Source organism: Panthera pardus, unplaced genomic scaffold (assembly GCF_024362965.1).
Source record: "Panthera pardus isolate Hobbes unplaced genomic scaffold, ASM2436296v1 HiC_scaffold_13, whole genome shotgun sequence".
Taxonomy (NCBI): domain Eukaryota; kingdom Metazoa; phylum Chordata; class Mammalia; order Carnivora; family Felidae; genus Panthera; species Panthera pardus.
Window position 1 is genome coordinate 198,609,817 of NW_026526688.1, and position 18,141 is coordinate 198,627,957.

An 18,141-nucleotide genomic window follows, 5' to 3' on the forward strand; every position below is an offset into this window, starting at 1 on the left:
TGAGACAGAGAGAGACAGAGCATGAACGGGGGAGGGGCAGAGAGAGAGGGAGACACAGAACCGGAAGCAGGCTCCAGGCTCTGAGCCATCAGCCCAGAGCCCAACTCAGGGCTCAAACTCACGGACTGCGAGATCGTGACCTGAGCCGAAGTCCGACGCTCAACCGACTGAGCCACCCAGGCGCCCCCCAGCAACTTTTTTTAATGTTACATATACTATTCTCAAGGCACATCTGATGATATATTTTATAACACAGTAGGCGTCAAAGTATGTTTAACGTATGATTTCTTCAGGATCCCTCCCCTTTCTGGATTCCAAATGGAGGAACTGAAAGTGTGATGTAAAGACCGGCGATCCAGAGTCTATCTTTGGCCAGCTTGTCCAAGCACTATTGTAAAATGTAATGTGAAAGAACTGGAAAGTAGGAACTTCTTCAGTTTGTGAAACACATTCGGGACTGCTGCTTCTTGAGTGGTTCCTTCTTTTAAGGTATTAATCTTTCCTTCTCCTGGAGTACGCCGTAGCTTAGAAATTTCATCGCCAGAAGCCGTCGTCGGCCCATTTATTGCCTTTTCTGAAGGACCACGCTCTTCGGTCACGTCTTTTGCCACTTCTTTCTTGTTTTTAGCCAAAGTTTGCCCTTGGGACCTTTCTTTGTCTGCTCTGAGACGCAGCTCTAGAAAAATAATCTGCAACTGTGACTAGCCCGTCTTCCTTAACTGAATTGGTATCAGATTCAGTCATTCCGTCCATCAGAAGAGCATCTTCATCAGTCCTTCGTCTATGAGACCGCCTACGACGGTTAGTACGGTGATGAGATTCATTGGCATCAGTGTGTGCAGTGTGATCAGATTCTGTATTATCAAGTAAGCTGTATGGATTGCCGTCTGGATCTTTGAGCACAGGACTGATGGAGAATTTGCCACCACCTGGTCCAGCACGACCTCGACCCCCTGAAACACTTCTCCCTCTTCCTCCTGGGCGTCTCCTCCCGTCACACTGATGTCGGCTCTCTCGATCATCTTCTCCTGCCAATGAGCAATCGCTCGGCCCGTCTTTACGCTCAGATTCTGTTTCAGGGGGGCTAGACAGCTCAGAGTTTGTACCATAACCGGAGGTGTAATTAGGGCCCCGACGACCTCTGCCTCTTCCACTCTAAGACCTAGAACCAATCTGTCGTAGCTGTTCATCAATCTGCGGGCGTTCCATTCTTAGCTGTTCCGCTTCCTTTAGATAAGCAATCTGGTACTCTAAAAAACTTGCTCATTTCCGATGCTTTCTTTCGTGCCAACAAATACAAATGGAACCACGCCATCTTCCCTAGGTGGCTGATTTTCATTGTCTCCTTCAATTCTCACCCGCACCACACCAGATTTGTCCATTATTTCCTGAATAGCTTTGCCATTTTTCTCAGTTACTTTTCCAACAAGATTCCTAGGAACCTGAATAAAATCCTCCACAAATTCCAAGAAACCTCTAGCCTTTTTTACAGCATCACCACTCCCTCCATAGATCCTAAATGTGCCAGTATCTTCGTCTAGCTCGATAGCTGTAACTCCAGGAATCTTCCTAGCTTGCTGTGTGTTCCTATTGCCAGGCCCGTTCAATCTTCTCTCCCAACAAATTCCTCATGAAAAGCTGCCGCAAGTTGTTTTGTGCATTCTAAATGCTTAGCGGCCTCTTCATTTCCGGACATGAGCATCAACTTCTTACGAATACTTCGCAAATGCGTGTCACTTAAAATGTTTACTGTCTTCACATTTGCTTCACTGGCAGACGGTATCATGAGCTGGGTGGTTTCTGGATGGTAAAAAATTCTGCATGCTCCTACTGCTTTCTTAAAATCTTTATGTGCATTGTCATTAGCACACGCCCCTCTCAAATCCTCAGGAACAACCACTGTGCATTCAAAGAAGGTATTTTTTTTTTCACAGTTTTATTTTGATTGACAGGCCGAAGTCGCTCAGATGGGACTATTTCATTGTAAGTGGCCTCACAAGCAGCATATTCAATGACATAAAACTCTCCTTTCATCATTCGAACTTTGGCCAACACCATCCACATGGTTCCTGGTCATTTGCTCTTGAATACCTCTGCTTCGTCTCCTTCACTAATTTCTTTGTTTATATCAGGCAGTGGTGGTGATCTAACTTCATTAAGTGGAACCTGGTGTTCTGGCTGCCAGTTGTTCTCAGAAACAGGGAGTCTTCCTGGACATCTTTGATAAATCCCTTGTAGAAAGCCCGTTGGAGCCACGAACCTCCACCGTCAGCTTGGCCATGTTGGAACCACCAAAAAAAAAAATTTTTTTTAACGTTTATTCAGTTTTAAGACAGAGCATGAACGGGGGAGGGGCAGAGAGAGAGGGGGACACAGAATCCGAAGCAGAATCCAGGCTCTGGGCTGTCAGCACAGAGCCCGACGTGGGGCTCGAACTCATGGACCATGAGATCATTACCTGAGCCCGCAGTTGGACCCTTAACCGACTGAGCCACCCAGGCGCCCCGTGGGAGGACTTTTCTAATAATCCATCGTTTGCTGAAGTTCAGTCCGTCGAGGGTCCCTGCTTTCTGGTGGGTCCCTCCATTCTCATTTGCTGTCACATGTGGGGCTAAGGCCTTGTCTCCTGACCCCGGCTACCCATTACCACCCCAGTCTCTGAGTTGCCCAAACCCCTCACCTCCTCCTCCCAGGGTGGCCACCGGGCACTTATGGGATAGTGTTGGCTCTCCGTACCTGCCTCTTTTTGTGCCCTGGACTCTTCCTTTGTTTGTTCTTATGAGTTTGGCTCTGCATTTCAGGGAAGTTCCATATGTTTCTCTCCAGCAAGTAGCAGAAGGTCGCAGGCTACGAGGCCACCGTGTTTCGAGAAACCTGCCTGATCACCATCAGTGTCTCCTGACGGGGCTAAAGTCTACTAGCATCCGGGTCGCCTTGGGAACATGTAATTAATACAGTGAATATTCCCTAGTTTTCCCCTAGAACGATCAAATCAGACTTGCAGAAATGTGGCTGGGAAACTTAACGTTTTAACAAAGGCACCGGGGTGAAACTGATGCCCATACACTTGTGAGAACCATTGCCTGTTGGGCAGCTCGGGTTCATTGACCCACCCAGCAAACACGTATGACACACAGTGTGCCTGCACCACACAGGCGTCACAGGATGTGGAAAGAAAGAAGACGTTTTCTTTCTTCCAAGGACTCATGGTATAGTTCAGGTCTTGGCAGCTCTTTCTGCAAAGGGACAGAGAGTAAACATTTTAGGGTTTGTGAGTCATATGGTCTCCTTTGCAAAAGCTACTGTAGACAATATGTATAAAAATGAGGTGGCTGTGTCCCCCCCAAGTTTTATTTACAAAAGAAGGTGGTAGGCGGGCCTACTGTGATTTGCTGAGCTATGGTAGGAGTTAAAATAGGAACAAGCAGGAGCATCTGGCTGGCTCAGGAGAGCAAGTGACTCTTTTTTTTTTTCTTTATTTTTGAGAGACAGAGAGAGAGAGCGAGACACAGCATGAGTGCGGGAGGCGCAGGGAGAGAGGGAGACACCGAATCAGAAGCAGGCTCCAGGCTCCGAGCTGTCAGCACAGAGCCCGACGCAGAGCTCAAACTCACAAACTGCAAGATCATGACCTGAGCCGAAGTGGGATGCTTAACTGACAGAGCCACCCAGGCGCCCCGAGCATGTGACTCTTGATCTCCAGGTGATAAGTTCCAGCCCCATGTTGGGTGGAGATTTTACATAAAAAAAGAAAAGAAAAGACTGGAACATGCCAAACAAAGGATCATAGTGTAGCAGTTGCTATCCCAGAGGTGTGCAAGAGATGTGATGGGGCCAGGAGAGGAATCCTGGGGGGGGGAGGGGGGGAAGGGTGGGCCCAGGGGGCTTCCCAGATGAGCTAACACTGGAGGGGAGACCGGGGTGGTTTGGGGGGGGGGGGCAGGGGGTCAGGCTGTAGGTGATCATTGGACAGTTAGGTTGTTTGCATTCTGTACGATTGTAAATAGTGCTGCGAGGACCATCTTTGACCTTGTCCAGTGTTTGATTCTTTCTTAGGATAAAGACACTGTGTAACTTTGGTAGCACACTCTCAGGATGCCTGGGGAAAAGGAAGTGCAACTTCCACACCCTCCAGGGATGGGCACGGGGCACATCTCCCACCCCACTCCTCGGTTGCCGGGTTGCTAACTTCTAAAAGCACCAACAAATATCAATTGACGATGAAGGCTTAGTCTGGCGTTTAATCGCAAAATTAAAAACCTAGCCTGAAAAATCTTGCTTGACTTATTATTTTCAGGAGACACGCCCCAGTTCTTTTGTTTTTGTAATTGACATGTAATTTATATGTGACATTGTGTCAGGTTAAGGTATACAATGTGTTGATTTGATACACTTATGTGTTGCACTTCTGACTGCGGCAGCAGCCTTAGTTAAGAGGACGCTTCTGGTTTCGTTTCTTGGGTTTCGGCAAGATAGACTGTGTTTCGGGGAGCTGGAAGGGTTTCCCTGGGAGTGGCCTGACTTCTGGGGTCCCACACAGGAGGAGGGTTGACGCCCTATCTCGGCTGTGAACAGCGCAGTCCGCCCAGCCCACTCGGCTGGGAGATCAGCTTTTACACCGTGGCTAAATGCACACCCACATCAGTAGAAAGGAGGCCCAGGGAGCCTGTTTGATCTCAGTGGAAAGCTGGCCCAGGCTGGCATTTTGACATTTGGAAACAGTGAATACAATTACCCATCTGTGGACCAAAAGGGATTTTTTTTTTCCCTTTAAGGGAATCGAAGGTATTTTGCCCGCGGTGGAGTTTCTCTCTAAGAGGCCCCTTCCAACCAGAGGATCGTCCACAAAGTTTAATTCAAGAAAGAGGGGGAAGGAAGGCTGGCTCATGCCAGAAGTCAGATCTTCCTCTGCGGACCGACCTTTTAGTCAGAGAAGGCCGGGAGGGAAGCCAGCGAGAGCCAGCACAGCCCTTCGGAATCAGCTCCGGGCTTTTGCAGACATGATTCATCTGTCCCTCACACAGCCCCCTGAGGCAGGGGTGGTTACTTCCTCGTTGACAAACGAGGGCAAAGAGACCACACCTCATATGACTGACCAGGATCACACAGCCAGCCCGTGGCAGGGCTGGGATGTGAACTGGCGTTTCCCGACCTCAAATTCAGCTCTTTTCTCGTGTACTATGGGTCGAATGGTGTCGTCCAAATTCCTCTGTTGACGTCCTAAACCCTCAGCACCTCAGACTGTGCCCTCACTTGGAAATAAGGCCTTTGCAGATAGAATTAGTTAAGAAGAAGTCAGACCGAAGTAGGGTGGGACCCTAATCCAACATGACTGAGTGTCCTTGTCCTTATTTAAAAAAAAAAATCCAGGGGCGCCTGGGTAGTGAAACAGGGTGCTGTCGAAGAAACCACCAGATGCTGTCGAAAAAACCACCAGACGCCGAATAGAAGCGAGGCAAGATTTTATTCACGGCCGGGCCAAACCTGATCTCCTGATCTTAAGGAGGAGAGTGCAGAGAATGGCCCTGAACAAAGGCAGCAGTGAGCTTCTATGGATTTTAGCAAGTCAGAAGATGTCATTATTTGGTTAACCCATTACAATTTACAGCATTTCACGGTAGCCAATTATACTGTGACACATAGACGTTAGTTTTGGCGGGAACCTATCAATTTAAAGGTCTTTGTCCTAAGAGGGTTTAAAATGACCAATCATAGTTAGACACCTAAGATGCCTCCGGGCCGCGGGGCAGCGAGTACGTGACTTTTTACATGTGGGTCTTGCCTAGGCCAGATCTTGGTAGAAGGGGTGGGGGAGCATTTTGCATCCTAAGTTATCTATTTAGCAAGCAGGCGAGGTCACAGAAGCGAGATAGGGCGGTTAGTAATTCCTGATAGCCCTAATAGGGAACTACATCAGCCTTTTATCTCAATTATTCATGAAAGGTGAGTTTAAGCTGAACTTATATACAATAAGCTTTCTGATATCTTATAAGTTGACCTATTACAGGTGGCTCAGTCTGTTAAGCTTCTGACTTCGGCTCAGGTCATGATCTCACGGCTCGTGAGTTCGAGCCCCACGTCGGGATCTGTGCTGACAGCTCAGAGCCTGGAGCCTGCTTCGGATTCTGTGTCGCCCTCTCTCTCTGCCCCTAACCCACTCGCATTCTGTCTCTGTCTCTCTCAAAAATAAATAAACATTAAAAAAATTAAAAAAAAATCCATATGGAGGGGCGCCTGGGTGGCTCAAGGGGTTAAGCATATCCTACTTGGGCTCAGGTCGTGACCTTGCAGGTTGTGAGTTTGATCCCTGCATTGGGCTCTGTACTGATAGCTTGGAGCCTGGAGCCTGCTTCAGAGCCTGTGTCTCCCTCTCTCTCTGCCCCTTCCCCATTTGCCCTCTCTCTTAAAAATAAACATTAAGGTTTTTTTTAAATTTTAATTTTGTTTTTAATTGTTTTAAATGTTTATTTATTTTTGAGAGAGAGAGACAGAGCACAAGTGGGGGAGGAACAGAGAGAGAGGGAGACACAGAATCCGAAGCAGGCTCCAGGCTCTGAGCTGTCAGCACAGAGCCCGACGCGGGGCTTGAACCCACAAACCGCGAGATCATAACCTGAGCGGAAGTCCTATGCTTAAGGGACTGAGCCACCCACGTGCCCCTAAAAAAATTTTTTTTTAATCCATATGGAGAGTCAGGGACACATACAGAAGGAAGATGATGGGAAGGCACAGGACAACATCATCCACAAGCCAAAGGATGCTTGAGGGTTCTGGAAGCTAGGAGAGAGTCATCGAACAGATTTTTTTTCCCTCGCAGCCCTCAAAAGGGACCAACCTTGCAATACCTTGATCTTGGACCTCCAGCCCCCAGAACTCCAGGGGATAGGTTTCTGTCGTTTAAGCGCCTGGTCTATGGTACTTTACTCCCGTAGCCCTAGGAAACGAACACAGCGCTCACTGTAATTAAGGAAACTGTAGTTCTTGAGGACCCACTCTGTGTGGCAGCACAACTTGCCAGGACTTGTGTTTTGTTCTCCCCGTATTTTTTTTTCTCCCTGTCCTCAGTACGTAGGGCAGAGCCGGCCAGCTGTTTTCCCTCCTTTTCAGAACAGAAGCCTCCTCCCTCGTTTGCATCGCCAGAGACTACATTTCCCAGCCTCCCTTGCACGTAGGCGAGGCCATGGGAAGCACGTTCTCACGGCGGGGGGGGGGGGGGGGGGGACGTGCGTGGGCACCGCCCTAGAGGAAATTGCTTGTCTTCCTGTTTCCGTAGCGCGCCTTCTTGGAGGCAGCAACGTGGCTGCGGGCAGTCGTGGGTCGGTCGTGTGGGTCTGGCACAGCACGATGGCAGGAAGCTTGGTCCCTGAGTGACTTTGCGGAGCAGAGACCCCGCCCGCCCTGGTCTCCTGTTTTCTTCTGGGTTGTCGTGAGACAGAGGGAGAACTTTCTGCCTTGTTCGACCCACTGCGTCCTAGAAACTTTGGGTTCTAACACATGGGTCTGCGTCCCCTCACACGTGCGTGTGCTTGACTTTCGCTGCCGTTGGAGATGGCCGTGCTTCCGACCTGAGAGCGGAGTTTGCACTCGGACTTCCTGATGAACTGCTTCCTGGAGCAGCTTTCTTGAAGTACAAGGGACACGTGGTAGACCGCACATATTTAAAGCGCGCGCCTGTGAGGCCATCACCGCCATCAAGATAATGAACCATCACCTGGCAAAGTTTTGACTCACTGGGTCTTGTTTCCCCAAAGCCCTGACCCCTTGGCGGGGGTGGGGGTGGGAAGAGGAGAGAAGTTACAGGGAGCTGGGCTTGCAGCGGAGAAAGTGGGGCCTAACTTCAGGAGGCTGGGATTCAGAGGGTCTGGGAATCTGAACTTTATTTTTATTTTTTTTAATTGTTTTTGATTTTGTAAATTTATTTTTTTTTAATTCTTTTTTTAATATGTATTTTTAAAAGTTTGTTTATTTAGAGAGAGAGAGAAAGAGAGCGTGCACAAGCAGGGAGGGGCAGAGAGAGAGAGAGAGAGAGAGAGAGAGAGAATCCCAAGCAGGCTCCACACTGTCCGCACAGAGCCCAATGCGGGGCTCGAACCCACAACCCTGAGATCATGACCTGAGCTGAAATCAAGGGTCGGATGCTCAACCGACTGAGCCACCCAGGAGGCCCCCCGGAATCTGAATTCTTAAGAAGGCTCTCCACACCCAATCATGTTGGGGAAGATCTGGTCTTGCCCCTTTTTCTGGGGGATGTAGTGGATCCGGGACAAACCAGGCTTCCATTCTGCAGCCCAGGCTCTTTCCGCACCTCCATGTGGCCTCTCTAAGCAGGGTATTAACTTTATGTTCTACAAAGAAAAGCAGGGGAAGAACTTAGTTATTCTTCTGATTAACAGGGAAGTTGTCCAATTGGCTACGCTTGAATTACATCCCCTGAAGATTAAACTTGGGCTTCTTTGGTTTTCATTTATTTTATTGGACTGTATGGAGATGTTTTGAAAGAGTAAGGCGGGGGCGGGTGGGGGTAGGGTTCCGGGATGGTGGCCATTTTTGCCACATGCAGAAGGCCAGCACTGCTTCCAGAAGACTCAAGTGGACACAGGGATTTCTTCACTCAGTGAAAGTGGTTTTTTTCTCCCCCCTTCCAGAGAATATGTGGGTTCGTACTTTGTAACAAGTCAACGTCTTTGCTGGTTCCCTGTTTAGAAAACGGGTGCCTTGCTAAACAGCTGTCGCTCATGGCTTCCTTCCTGGACGGCAGTGTGATCGATCGTCTGGGATATAAATCTTGGAGGATTGTCCCAAGACCACAGACACTTATGTTCTCCTCTGCTCTTGACATGTTGTGATTCTCAGCCAATAACTGACAGCCAGAGCGTGGTGTTTTGTTCTGATTTGTCACAAAGAGTTTTCCAGCCCGTTTTTATGACACTGAAACGAGGGTCGTTTTATTACACGAAAACTCTCCGCCTCTGAGAGCAGATTTTCCGAGCTGGCTGTCGTGTTAGGGGCGCTCGCTGTGCTTCGTGAGGGTCTTCAGGCCCGGCGGGTGTGTGTCCTGCAGCGGGGCGGTGGATCACAGGTGCCCGCACAGTCATCACTGATGCCTTGAGGAAAACCTCAAGCAGAGACGTGGCAGGGCGCAGGACCGGTGACTGCGCAAGTGGCCAGTGTCGCTCCTAGACCGGGCACCTCATGGAAAGGGCTTCCAGAGAGGAACTCTGCCCTGAGGATGCCAACAGACCAAGGCGGGGACGGGGGGCCGGCAGGAGACCCCCAGCAGCCAGGGGAGCCTTGAACTCAGCGTGGCCATCCGCCTTTCCGTCCCTCTTAACAGAGGCAGATCTGCTGTCCTGGCTGTGTTCCTAGAGGGGAAGGGGATGAGCCACAGGGCCTTCTGGGTTGTGTGTCCTCTCTCTGCAATGCTGCCTTGTGACTCTATGTGACTTTCCCCTGACCTTACCTGGCAAGGAATAGCCTTTTAATCTGAGGGTCCTGGGTGCAGAATATAGGTCGTAGACAGAACGTCTACATTTCTAGTTCAACTGCTGCCTTGCTCCAAGAACAGAGCAGAAGCAAAGAGGATTCAGGGGACTTGCTCCGAATCGCCTACTGAATTTGTGTGGGGCTGGGAGGAGTTTTCAAATTTGCAATATTATCTCCCTAAGGGCCCTTTGCCGGGGCGACCAAAACCGTCTTCCTCGTCCTGGCTTTCACCGGACTAGGATTTCTTTTGTTTTGTTTTGTTTTGTTTTCCCCCAAGTTTGCAAAATGTAAGCTATTTCTCTTCCTTCTCTTATAAAAATGCCCATGCATCCAACTTAAAGGGTGGAATAATTTTCCAGTGCTCACCATGGCCATAGGCCCATCAGCCTTCTCTTGCCCGCAGGTCATAACTTCCAAGTCTTTGGCCTGTTTTGGTTTTGCAAATTACCTCCTATTATGAGATAATGGGCTTTCATTGCTACTTCTTGGTTTTGTTGGGGAGGTGACACATCTCTCCCCTCTCCCTTTGTCTCCACTCAGCCGTTGAATTCTGCCATCTCGCCAATGCATGCTTATCTTTAATTTTCTTAGGTGGATATATGCCTCTCCATTATTATGATTACATAGATTCTATTCAGACATGTTGGTATTCTGCACACACTTTTATTCCTGAAGAAGCCTCCTGGAGATTTCTGACTTGAGCCCGTCTAGGCTCCATGGGGAGTTATACTCTGGGCTCTTCCTTCACTATCATCCTGGGGTTCCCATGGCCTCTCTTCCGTGATGGATCCCATTTTCCTATATGCCATATCTTTTTCTTAACTGGTTTGTTCCTTTAAGAAAATACACATCCTCTAGTAGCTGTCTGAGAAAAAGTATATTCGAGATAAATTTAAAATTTTTTTAAAAGTTCATTTATGTTGAGATAGGGAGGGAGTGGGGGAAGGGCAGAGACAGAGGGAGAGAGAGAATCCCAAGCGGGCTCCGCAAATACGGTGTGGAGCCCAGTGTGGGGCTTGAAGTCAGGAACTGTGAGATCGCGATCTGAGCCCAAATCAAGAGTCGGGTGCTTAACTGACTGAACCACCCAGGAGCCCCGTGAGATAAATCTTGAAAGATCTTGCATGTCTGAAGATATTCTTATGTTTGCTGGAGAATTGGGGTCAGTGTGGAGTTCTAGGTGAAAGGTTACTTTCCTTCAGAGTTACCACAGCATCAGGCCACTGCTTTCCACATGTCATGTGGGGTTGTTATGGCGGGACTCTTGGCATCATCATGACTTTTGGTCCTTTGTGCGTGATCTGCTTTTTCTTTCTCTCTGGAAGACTGTATCATGTTCTCTTTGTCTCCAGGGTTCCGAAATTTCATAATCATGTGTTGTGTAGAGGGTCCCTTTGGGGCCAGTGTGCTGCACCCTTGGGGACTTCTTCAGTTTGAAAACTCATGCCTTTAGTTTTGGAAAACATTCTTACAGGTTATTTCTTGAAGGTTTCCTCTACTATTTTTTTCCTTTATGTTAATGTTTACTGTTAATAAATTGAACTCCTTGGACAGGACTCTGATGTTCTTATCCTTCCTTCTCTTTCAATTCCATTTGTTTCTTTTCCATTTACTTCTGTTTTCTGGGAGACTTTCTCAAATTTATCTTCAAAATCTTTAATTTTTATCATTTCCACTGTTATATTTTTAAATTCCAAGACAACTTCTTCCCCTTTATTTTATGATGATGGTGATTATTTTCGTTCTCTGTTCATTTTACATAGCAGGCTGTTCTTGTTTCATGGATGTACTCTTTCTTCCATAGTCTATTTTCTCAAAGTTATTTTTCCCCCATTTGTATTTCTGCATTTCATCCATAAGGATTCCTTAGACATTTGGTGATTTCCTCCTTCTGTTTCCCCCTTCTGCCTACAGTGCTATGATCATTTCTCAGCTGGCCCCCCGAAATTTAGTCTTTGTCATCTTGGTCATTTGGCATAATTCTGTCAAATCATTCTGTCTATTTTCCTTTTCTTCCTTCCTTCCTTCCTTCCTTCCTTCCTTCCTTCCTTTCTTTCTTGACAGAGGGAGAGAGAGAGAGAGAGAGCGGGGGAGAGAGGCAAAGGGAGAGAGAGAGAATCCCAGGCAGGTTCCATACTCAGCCTGACACGGGGTTGGATCCCATAACCCCGGGATCACGACTTGAGCCAAAAGCAAGAGTCAGACGCTCAACTGACTGAGCCACCCAGGAACTCCCAAATCAGTTTTTCTGAAATGTCTATTTAACATGTTATTCCACTGGTGAAAAAGCCTTCAGTGGTTTCCTATTTCCGACTTTATCAGACCTAAACTCTACCATTTTTAGCATTCCCAAACCCTGGATCCACCAAAGCTATGTACCACATCTTTGGTCCTTGTAATGTGGACACTCTTGGGTGGTCAGAGTTTGAGTTAGGTAAGAATAATACCAAGAATACTAAGAATAGCAGTTAGGTAATAATAATACAAGCAAACAAGGACAATAAGGACTTTGCCATTTACAGACATTACTGACTCTAACATCTCTGTGGTGCCCGCACCATCATGCCCATCTTACAGGTAAAGAAATGGAGGTATGAACGGGGGAAGTGAGAAACCCGAGGTAACACAGTGGGGAAGTAGCAAAGTGGGGCTAGATCCATGTCTCGGTGCTCTGTCCACACCACCGTCTACCGATCAAGGCTCCTTCGAGGCCACCGTCTGATAAACGGCACTCCCACATGTGTTGACCGTGAGCTCCCATGTCTTTCTGCTAAGTGCCAGCTCCTCTCTGTACATGCAGTGATCTGTGGTACACGCTTTATACCTCACTCGTGGGTGTGCAAAAAGTCTTGGGTATTTTGGTGCCAGGGCCACTGGGAGCTGCTTACTGTCTTTGAGGACAATCAGGCTTGGCCTCCTGCCTTCTTTCCATATAATTTTTAATAAACCAGCAATCTCTCTCCAAGCATTGCAGACCTCTGGCTTGGACCAAGAAACCTGGAATTGTTTAAGAGAACATTAATTTCCTATGAGCTAGGATTACAGGCTGTCTAGAACTCCTTAATGAACAGCCACACTGCCTTTTTGAAGCATTTGTGTATTTGCCAATGCAGATTTGATGGTTACACAAAGTATTGCAGTTTGTCCTTTCTGGATATTAGAGTCTTCTAGAAGTTGACCAGTGGTGGACCCTGGTGCCTGGTTATTTCCTTGGTGAGAGGTCAGGATGGCATTGCTAGTTGTCTATCCCACACATGCTCCCCTGATGTCTCACTCTTTCTTTTTTTAATGTTTTTAATGTTTATTCAGTTTTTGAGAGACAGAGAGAGACGGCACAAGGAGGGGCAGCGAGAGAGGGAGACACAGAATCCAAAGCAGACTCCAGACTCTGAGCTGTCAGCACAGAGCCCCATGCGGGGCTCGAACCCACGACCCGTGAGATCATGACCTGAGCCGAAGTCGGAGGCTTAACCGACTGAGCCACCCGGGTGTCCCCGTCTCACTCTTATTTTTACGGATTTTTGGTAACCGAAACATTTTAAGACTCAATCACATCACTGTATCTTTGTTGAAGATACAAACCCAGCGTCAGAGCTGACGCTTAGTTGGCTGAATGATGCCGGACAGAACCCAGCACGTCTGGACCTCAGCTTTGTGATGGGGTTAGATGAGTGACTCTCAGACTGGCTCTGACATTCTGAAAACGAAGCATCTTCGCTTCTGACTTCACACTTCCCGTGGAATCAGAGCTTTGAGATGACAGTGAGTTTCCCTTCATGTTACCCTGAGACCCTGTCTTGACTGGTGATGAGGACCTCACTGGGGTACTTGCACCGGCACCTTCTCCAGGGAGAAAAGGTGGGGAGTACTTTGCAAGAGAGACTGTCTTTTTGATTTTTACCTCCTTCTGATTTTAAGCACAGTGGTGCTGCTAAGCTGCTTTTCCCCCCCGTGCAAATAATTTTGTGAGAAAATATACCCAGTGCAATTACACTGAACTTTCATAAGATGAAATGTTAATAAAATGGATGTTTGACCAATAAAATACTTGATGCCAAATTAAATGGGCCTGAAGGGAATTACACTTTGGAGCAAGCTCCATGGGAAACAGGATGAAAAGGAAAGTACTATTTTTGAGCAGCTATATGAATTTCCCCAGAAACACAAATATATAAGTTGCAGCATCTTTGGCTTGTCCAGAGGGAAGAAGGCATGGTGGCCAAAGATGGGTTTGCCAACGGCAGAGTTCTTGAGTTCAAGCCCCAACTTTGCTAGTTCTTGTCCACCAGCCTTGGGAGACTTACCGGCCCCCATGTGCCCCAGGTTGCTGGCTTGGGACAGCTTCTCCCAATGCTTGGGAGAAGCATTCCAGTTAATCAGGCATCTGGTGAGCCAACGACCACTTTTTCCTAAGGTAGGTGGGAGAGCAAATTAGGGTTACAACTGTGAAAAAAATTACTGTCTGGCCTGTGGTCCCTGCCGCCCAGGTCTGTTTCCTTCCTACTGTGCCTGGATTCCCCCATCTGAGTCTCTGCCGGGATGCTGTGGCCAGGCCACCAGCCAGCCACCAGACCCTTCGTGGCCCTTCCCGCCTACTCTCTTTGGCCTCATCCGCTCCTTTGAAGCCAAAGGTCAGGACGTAGCAAACAACCCGGGCTTCCGAGTATGAAGTGTGTCCCTGCTTCCCATTTGGAAAACCTCTCCCTCCCTGGAGACGCGTGCTTGTCTTTTTCACGCGAGTGACCAAGGGTCACCTCCTTCGAGAGCCTCTTCTGCCTCCTTCACGATGTCACTCCCTTGTCCCCCCCCTCCTTCCATCATCTTGTAAAACCTCTATTCTGGCACACAAGAAATGAGGCACTTCTCTTATAGCAGTCACAGCCATGTGAAATCATGAATTGTGAAAAACCAAGTCTGTCTTTCCTCCTAGAGACCTTCTTGAAGATGGGAACCAGGCTGCATTCTCCTCTGAACACCTGTCCCGTGGCACAGGCCTGGCTCCACAAAGGCCTTCACCCACTTGCTTAGGGCGAAGTAACCAACAGAGACATGTTTCCTTGACAACCGAGACTCTTATATTTTCTGTTTTATTTGGTTTCCAATGTTTTCTTTGAAAATACTTTTTAAAACATTTTTTTTTACTGAAATAGACATACAGAAAGTACACGAAAACTAGACACAGCTGTGAAACCAGTGCCCAGACCCTTCTCACACTCCTTCCAGTCATTCCTTATCTGTCCCACCTCTGCCTGCCCAGAACCACTATTCTGACTTTTGATTGGGATTAATTGTACCTGTAATTCTGATATAAATGGAACCATACAGTACACAGTCCTTTTGGTCTGGCTTCTTCCGTCCAATAGCATGCTGTGAGCACTCTGAGCTTTTGACAGTAGGTACAAAAGCACGGGACATGGAATGAAATTGTGCTCATCCCTAGCCTTTCTCTCACACATCACTGGATTCTGGCAGAGAGTCATTGAACGAGTATGAGACAAAGTCATTTGCTGGAGGTTTCACAGGTCCTCAGTGACAATATTTGGGTCAGAAACCAAGTTTCTCCTTTGTTGAGGCAAATACACATATCGACAAATTCAAGGCTAAATCCTAAGATAATGGAAATGGATTACATAACTTTCAACCACGTGAAAGGGACCAAAGAAGTAATAATTATTTTGTAAAAGCCAACAATAATCTAATAAAAGTCCAGAGAGGAGAAAAAAAGAAATAAAATTGAAACCAAAAAAAAAAAAAAAAGTTACAAATAATGACAGTAGGAATAAGTCCAGGCAGAACAGCAATTACAAGAAACAAACAAGACAAGGGTTAAATTGTATTAAATTTCAAGGATTCTCAGATAAGACTTACATGCAGCTCCATACCATTTACCAGAAATAAACTTAAAACATAATAACACAGAGAGGTAAAAAGTAAAGGAATAGGAAAAGCTACTGTCGGCAGAAATTCTCTTCTTCTCATACCCCACATCCAACACAGCAGCAAATCCTAAATGCATTCTGACCCAAACATTTCTCATCTCCTCTGCTGCTAACACACTTGTCCGAGCCACTCTCGTCTGCCTTGGCTTATGCCAAAGCATCCCAACTCATCTTTTGACTGTTGCCCCTCTGGTTTAATTCTTCACATAGTAGCCAGAGTGATTCTTTTCAGACGTGTTCAAATTATGTCACTGGTCAAGACCCTTTGGCAGTTTCCTAGGACACTCAAAGTAAAAATCCCCTGTGTTACCATGGTTTTTAAGCTTCACCTATCCTGGCCCCTCCGTTTCCTTTCTGAAATCATCTCCTGTGAGTTCCCATTTGATAATGCATTTCAGACTGAGGCTAGCCTCTAGACGAGGCTGAAGGAGGAGCAGGAATACAGGGAAAAAATTGGGGACAAACTGGTACCCACCCGAAGCGCAAAGTAACACCCGAGATATCTGAACCTGGTGATGTATGGAAGATAAACACAGAAACAACAAAACCCAAACCTGGTTCAAAACCAGGCGACACTGAATCAACGCTGACAGTTACAGGCTGGTGGGAAAGGTGTACCTATTTGTAGCCATAAATACTATTTGCTTCAGTCTAAATTCTTTTTTTTATTACAGAATTTTTTTTTTTTTAATTAACAAAGACCAGTAATTCCACAAACCAACAATGCCTCGGTGGCACACAAGTACTGTAGGCTGTTTGTTTTTGATGAATCTATATATAACAAATCCTCATTAGATGTGATTCCAAAAAGATGTCTACATTGGCTTGGCATGATTAATAATGTAAAGTAAAATAGAAACATCAGAGCAACTTAAACATTGGTTTAATTTCTGTGTGTCAATTCAAGGTCAGTGACAAGAGAGCCCCATTAAAAAAAAAAAAAAATGAAGTCACAAAGTCTTTAGGAAGCAGCCACATCCCTATGTGCATTTGAAACCCGAGGGCTAAAAATCCATTCTTGATGAACACCATGAAGCAAAGGATGTGTAACATCCACCACATATCTGTTTCAAAAATGGCATGTTTCCAAAATTATCCACTTCTTTCCATGTAAACATCACAGTTTGAATAACTACAGAGAAGCCATCAGAGTGAGTTCCACAATACACTAACCCTCACGAGGCACCCCTGAGCTCTGTCTTAAAGCATCCACATCAATCCTGGGGCTTAAAGAACATCTTCTTTACTTTAACTGTTGGTTTTACGTGTTCATTTTCATCTTCATAGCTGGCCCTCTTTTTTTGGCAAAGTTTTTCCAAATGTCCCCACCAAGGTCTCATATCTTCTAGCCATTTCTTTGTCTGATACATCAAGCTCCACTGTGTCACCTTCAACTTCTTCTGTTTTGTTCTTAGCGTTCATCTGAAGCATTAATTTTCTTTTTCTTTAAGCTCTGGCAAATCCAAATACCAGTGGTCTTCACTAATGATTTTCTTTTCTTCCTCTTCTAGCTGTTTCTTGGTCTCTGAGTCTACTCCCCTTTGCATGAACTTCACGTGCAGCAGGTTCTCGGACAACTTTGTCTTGCGCTCCACCACCATATTGGCTCTTGCTCTGGGCTGAGGTTGGCCACCCACTTCAATCTAAATTCTATACATGATGTCCAACACTCAACTTCTAAAAATGAGACACATAAAAAAGTGAAGAGAAAAAAAAAGCACTGCCAAGAGAAGATGCCATCAATGTAATCAGACTAAAAGAGGACCCATGATTTGTAACCATCAGAAAGAAAATTCAAAATAACGATGACTAATATGTTAAAGGTATTAGTGGAGGTGGACAGTGTGCATGGACAAATGCGACATTTCAGCAGGGAGATTGACACCATACAAATCAAAAGGAAATATGGGGTGGCTGGTTTGTTCAGTTGGTTAAGCGTCTGACTTTGGCCCAGGTCATGAGCTCATGGTTTGTGGGTTCGAGCCCCACGTCAGGCTCTATGCTGACAGCTTGGAGCCTGGAGCCAACTTCGGATTCTGTGTCTCCCTCTCTTTCACTGCCCATCCCCTGCTTGCACTCTGTCTCTGCCTCTCAAAAATAAATAAACATTTAAAAAAATCAAAAGGAAATGTTAGAAATAAAAAAAATATATTAGTAAGATAGATGAAGAACGCTTCCTTAGAGGTTCATCAGGAGACTCAACACAGATGGAGAAAGAATCCAGCAACATGAATATAGGCCAATAGGAATTACCTGGACTGAAACACGATGGGGAAGAAATGAGCAGGGAAACCGGAACAGAGCATACAAGAGCTGAGGAACAATATCCAGTGCATGTAATTGGAACTCTAGAAGGAGACAAGACACAGACCAGGGCAAAAAGATATTTGAAGAGATAAAGGCTGATAATTTTCCAAAAGGAATAAACAACAACAGGCCAGAAAGCCAAGAAGCCCAGCGCCCTCCAGGCAGAAGAAATACTAAGGATAAACCACCTGGACACACCGTATTCAACCTGCTGAAAACTAAGGAAAAAGAGAAGTCTTGATGGCATCCAAAGAAAAAGTCCCACGACATACGAGGGAACAAAGGTAAGAATGTCAGCAGACGTCTTGTCGGAAACTATGCGAGCCAGAAGACCATTAAATGACATCTTGAAAATGATGAAAGAAGAAAAAGAATGTGTTAACCCAGAGAACGGTGGTCCAGAAATGAAGGA

At 46.5% G+C, this 18,141-nt stretch overlaps 2 pseudogenes; both read right to left on the reverse strand.

Moving 5' to 3' along the window:
- Positions 1–513: 513 nt before the first annotated feature.
- LOC109269680 (RNA-binding protein FXR1-like) lies at positions 514–2,281 on the reverse strand (annotated as a pseudogene).
- A 14,259-nt stretch (positions 2,282–16,540) lies between these two features.
- On the reverse strand, positions 16,541–17,023 carry LOC109269681 (M-phase phosphoprotein 6-like; annotated as a pseudogene).
- Positions 17,024–18,141: the final 1,118 nt, after the last annotated feature.